The sequence below is a fragment of the Bufo gargarizans genome, chromosome 6 (assembly GCF_014858855.1).
Source record: "Bufo gargarizans isolate SCDJY-AF-19 chromosome 6, ASM1485885v1, whole genome shotgun sequence".
NCBI lineage: Eukaryota > Metazoa > Chordata > Amphibia > Anura > Bufonidae > Bufo > Bufo gargarizans.
Window position 1 is genome coordinate 31,785,280 of NC_058085.1, and position 6,000 is coordinate 31,791,279.

The window sequence follows — 6,000 nt, forward strand, 5'->3', positions numbered from 1 at the left end:
GATCACGGGAGAAAAATGTAAAAGTAGACCGCGCAATAAGATATCAATCACTACAAAATACAAATAATAAACTTTATTAAAGATACTTATTAAAGATGTGGAGCACTGTCCAATACCAGGCAGACAATCCCCACCACCCTGGGAGTCTACACCAAAAAGCGTGGTACGCTGACACAAGGCGCCCCAAGTATGCAAGGGTAAGCCATGTCTCCTCTGTGATAATACACTAGGGCAGTGATGGCTAACCTCCGACACTCCAGCTGTGGTGAAACTACGACTCCCAGCATGCTCAATTCATTTCTATGTAGTTCTAAGTACAGCCAAGCAAGTGTGCTTCTTGGGAGTTGTAGTTCTACCACAGCTGGAGTGCCGGAGGTTAACCATCACAGCACTAGGGGATCCAAAGGTGTAGCAGGACTAAACCACATATCAGGGGCATAGCTAAAAGCTCATGGGCCCTGGTGCAAGAGTTCAGCTTGGGCCCCAGTCCCTCAGTGCTTGTTGGCAAGGGGCAGGGGAGCATGTAGCCTTCCTGCTGCCTGAGGCAAACATTGAAAGGGCACCCCTTCATGCCAAATTCTTAACCTAACCCCTTCCCTCCAGCCAGAGTTGTAAATTGACCAGTATGCACTTTCTATAATGCCAGTGTCTTATGTGGCACAAGGGTCTTTGGGCCCCCTCAGGCTCCTGGGCCCGGTAGCAACTGCTACCTCTGCACCCCCTATAGCTACGCTCCTGTCACATATATACGTAGTCCTGTATTAATACCCCTTAAAAATGGGGATGAACTAAATGCATACCTCCTAACTTTAGTAAGTCAGAAAGAGGGACAATATCAGTTGCTCGCATAGCGTACCATGGCAAATTTTTATATACTAAGCCACGCCTCTGACTCCGCCCAATGCATAACGACACTCAGTCCCCTTAGGGTTATGGGTACGGATGAGCAAATCAACTTTGGATGAAACATCCGAAGTCGATTTGCATAAAACTTTGCTTCAATACTGTTCACGAGTGAGCGCTCCGTACAGTATTAGAATGTATTGGCTCAGATGAGCCGAAGTTATTACATCGTGAAGTCTCGCGAGACTTCGCATAATAACTTCATAAATTGATTTTTACTGTAAAAAAACATTTTCCGAACTCGGGTTCGGTTTCAAGTGGTACCTTGGAACTGAACCCGAGTTCAGGAAATGTTTTTTTACAGTACAAATCAATTTATGAAAATATTACGCATAGTCTTGCGAGAGTTCGAGAATTAATAACTTCAGCTCATCTGAGCCAATACATTCTAATACTGCATGGAGAGCTTGCTCCGTACAATAATGAAACAAAGTTTTATGCAAATCAACTTCAGATGTTTTATCCGAAGTCGATTTGCTCATCCCTAGTTATGGGTGAAATGCTTAAAACGTAATAATATCCTTACAAATATTTTTAGCCTAAAAGTCGCAAGCTCACTTTTTGCAAATATTTAGAAGTGGCGACTGCGAGGCGGGGGCCGGTACTCCAGCCCTGACACATTTACTATCTTTTACGCCTGTAAATAGGTGTAAAAGAGGAGTAGTAGGCCCGAGTAGTTTTTACTCCATGCGCATGGACTGCCAGAGGTGCACCTAATTCATAAATTCTGCTAATCCTCCAGCAGTGCCGAGGTAGAAAAAAGATCGGCATAAAAAGCCAGCCTTTGTAAATGATCCCCAATATGTACACCTGATAAAACCTATCATAGGGTACTATACCTCCTAACATTTTGAACATTCAAAGAGGGACACTAATGGTTAATTGCGTGAAAGATGCATTTTTCCTGCATTTTTATACATTTCAATAGTTTTCTCCTATGAAATAGCTCAAAAAATATCTGAATATAGATCTTTCTAAAATTCCAATTGCATCAAATAATGAAATAATATACAAGATGGGCTCTAATATATAGAGAGGAATCAGACAAACACTTTCTGGGTCAATATTGTACATGCAGTAATGAAAATCTATACCTCAGATCGAAAAGAGGGACATTTATGGAGCAAAGAGGGACATAGGGACTTGGGTCAAAAAAAGGGACACTAGGGAGGTCTGTAAATGGTGTTATAGGCTTGTACGAGACCTGAATGGAATTATCACGGTCCCTCCTGTGACAGAGGTGTGAAGATCGGATAGACTTGCTGCACGTGAGGCTATCTGACAGGTCTTTCTGTTTTCCTCTTAGTAGGTTGTTGTTTGACAGGATCTCACCTCTCCTCAGGTTCTGCTCGTTATCAGTGATGAGGCTCTATTTAGGTCCGCCTCACACTGCTAACCATGCGGTTGATATTTCCTCTTGGAGTTGTTAGAGCTTTTTTGTTTTCGGATCTCCTGCTTCTCCAGACATCCCAAAGCTAAGTGCTTGTTACCTTTTCTGTTGTTGTTTTTTGGTGTGTTTTGTTCCACGCCTCAGGGAGACGCGGGTTCCTTCATCTGGGAATGAACCCTCTGTCTCGCCTCCTGCTTCTTATTCTAGGGCTCGTCAGTTTCAGTAGGGCCTAGGTATATGGCGTATGAGCATTTCCACCATCAGGATCTGCTCATACTGGCAGGAAGTTAGGTAAAGGCCAAGGAACTACTAGGAGTCACCATCCCTCTTCCTTAGCTTTTAAAGCCTAGACTGTTGTCTCTTCCTTTGTGTGTCTCTGGTGTTTCCCTCTTCCCCGTGACAGAAATAAGGTAACATCTTGCAGGGTGAATAAATTCTGTGCAGTATATAATGCTGTGCTAGGTTAAAGGATAACTGTCATATTTTCATTTAAAAAAAACTATTTTAGCACATGTTACTGCAGCAGCATTATGCATAAAGCAATCTTTAGTTTCTTCACTTACCACTGTTTTCCTTGAGTTTCCCCCTTAGTTACGGCTGTTTTGAATTCTACATTATGAGGATCTTCTCAAGATGGCTCCTCTGCCAGTTCTCTGAGGCCAAAACTGCTTTCCCTCAGGTCACATACACACTCGCTGTAGCCAGCAGCTTCCTGCCAGCCAATCAGATTGGATTACTGAGAGACATGCCCCCTCACTCTGAAGCCTAATGCAGGCATGCAGTGTGAAGGACCGCCCCTCTATCTTCCTAGCTGGAGACAGATGAGCCATAGCGACGTTTTTTTAAGGGAGCAGTGGAAAGGGACAGGGAACATTAATGAAAGCTGTTATTATAACTTACTTACAGATCTTTTGGCAATCATTGACAGACTAACTCAGGTATACATGCCTAGCTCTAATAAACTAGCAAATTAAAAAAATATGACAGTTATCCTTTAAGTGTTTATTTGTACAGACAGCCCATTTCCCAGCCTAACACCAGCCCTGTTCATGTGGTCTCATCGTAAAAAAAGATAACCGCTCACTACATGCTGCCACTTCAATTGCTCTACGCATTTCGATAAAGTTTCATCAGGCGTGAAGGTTAGAGCAGTACTATGAGCAGATCAGCGGCCACATCTTATACTGTGTGGCACAGTGTATGGCACTAGTATGGCCGTGATGCTCCATGACCCAGAGTAAACTCAGTGAAGGCCAATTGTGTGGCGGGAGTGGGACAAGCCCACTGGTGACCCCTTCTCCTCCTCATGGCAGCTTTGCTGCAATGTGGGAACCTTTGGCAAAGACTAGAAATACGTCACAGGTAAAGAACGGGAAGCCAGAGACGTTGAATGCAAATCAAGAAAGGGGCTATGGAGATATATAAGAGGGTGTCACGGCACCACCAAGAGTGTGGCCACAATCTGAAGTCAGAGTAAAATTCCCCAGGGAGATGATAATATGGATATGCAGTAAGAGTGGATTGCCTGGCTTAAAAAGAAAGTGCTATGCTGATGGCACATAAAGTCAGGGATAAGGTCCATAATTGCAACATTCCCAGGACCTATGGGTAATAGGTAAGAAGTCACATATTCCACAGTTCATGTAACGCTACATCCAGGCAGTACACCCGACAGCAGCATCAATAACCGTGTGACCCACATAATCCACGAGGGCTGAACACTAGGCACATCAGATAGGGGGAGCATGGCTAAACCGATGCACTGTACGCATCCCATCAAGAATATAGATAAAACAAGTATGGCAAATCTGATCATTGATGCCTTGTGGATGGGTTGTGTGCAGGCAGAAGATCCATTGTGCTCCTTTTTGAAGCACCAACTTGTCAAAGTCTCCACCGTGCGGTGGTTGTCTGACTTTTTCAATTCCCTGAAATCTGAGAAATGTAGGGTCCTTAATATGGCTCGATTTTACATGGCAAACAATGGGGGGCATCCTTTTCATTCTGGAAATCCCCCGAGTGCTTCCGAATGAGTTGCTGGAGTTCCCAAACTGCTTTGCCTACATATTTTGCCCCACAGAAATAGGTAATGAGGTACACCACACCGGAACTTTTCCAGATGATAAATGACCATATGTAGGTAAGATTTTGCCTGTTTCGATAGTCACATGTGATGCAATCATCGCAACTGAGTGTGCCATCCAGGTTGTTTAATAACAGGGTCTGTGGACTTGGGGATTAAAGTTGTCCACTGGTGTACTATCACCTATAGGGGGATTTTTGTGGAGGGGGACCTGAGTGTGGTGAACAGTCTCGTCCCTCTATCTTTCTCTACTTCATTCAATAGCTCAGCCAGAGAGCTCAGATTAGGTATATCACACACGTCAATATCAAACGTCTGTCATGTAATGCAAAAACATTTTTCATTTCAGTTTTCTCCCAAACAATTGTAAGTCCTTTATGCATTCGAATAGGTTAAACATTTTTAATAGTATTATTTTGATTTTAACTTTTTAAATTACTGATAATAATTAGCAAATCGCTGGTTGGCTCTCAAGCCTTGAGGAGAAGGCCAGTCACAAACCACAGACAGCTTTTCAGGGTCCATATATAGACCATGGTCTGCGAGCAAATAACACAGAAAAGGATAAGATGATCTTTCAAAGAGGCACTGTCACTGCCTGCCCTGTGAGAGATCTGAGAAGATCGAATAGAACGTGTGTCTATCTGACAGGTCTTTCTGTGTTTCCCTTCTGTTTGTTGTTCTGGGCAGAATCACTCCCTTTCCTCAGGTTCTGCTCGTTAGCTGTTTAAGAGGCTCTATTTAAGTCTGCCTCTTACTGCTGACTTTGCGGTTGATATTTTCCTTCTGGAGTTCTACACAGGTGGTTTGTGGATCCTCTACTTCCCGCTCATCTCAAGCTAAGTCCTCCTGTTCTCCCCTTTGTGCATGTGTTGCTTCTAGGTCTCAGGGAGATGCTGGTCCCTTCACGGTGGAAGGTACTGGCTGTCTCATTCCTCTCTCCCTAAGTTAAGGTTTGCTTCAGTGTCAGCAGGGCTTAGGTTCCAGCATATGAGTTCGTTCACCATCAGGACTTGCTCATACTGTCAGCAGTCAGGGAGAGGCTTATTTTTTAGGAGGTTACCATTCGCCCCTCCCTAGCTTTGGGGCCTAGTCTGTTTACCTGTAGCTGTTTGTTTGCTTGGTGTTTCTCTTATCCCCACTTGCCGTGACAGGCATTTCTCAAACTTGACATAGAGCCAGTATCCCACAAGCACTGTAGGACAGCACGAACATTCTTCTGATGCAATGTCAAGTCTGGTGAATAGATTGAAATATGCCACCACCCAGACATAGAGCAGATAAGAGAAGTTGTCATTGACAAACTCCTGGAACAGAGTTGGGGCATTGATGAGGGCAAAGAGCAAAACAAGGTTTTTGTAATGGCCATCACAGGAGTTAAAGGCTGTTTTACATTTGTCACCCTCACAAATGCAGATCAAGTTATAGGCACCTCGAAGATCCAATATTTTGAAGACCCTTGCCCCAAGGATCCTTTTTGTATTCTGACAGGGTATTTTGTCTTCGGAATGTACAGTGGATATATATGACCACATAGAGGCGTTGTCACAGGCTGTTGAGTCATGTGGCAGCAGAGGCAGAGTTTCACCCTTCTTGTCAAAAACATCTGCATAACTGGAATATA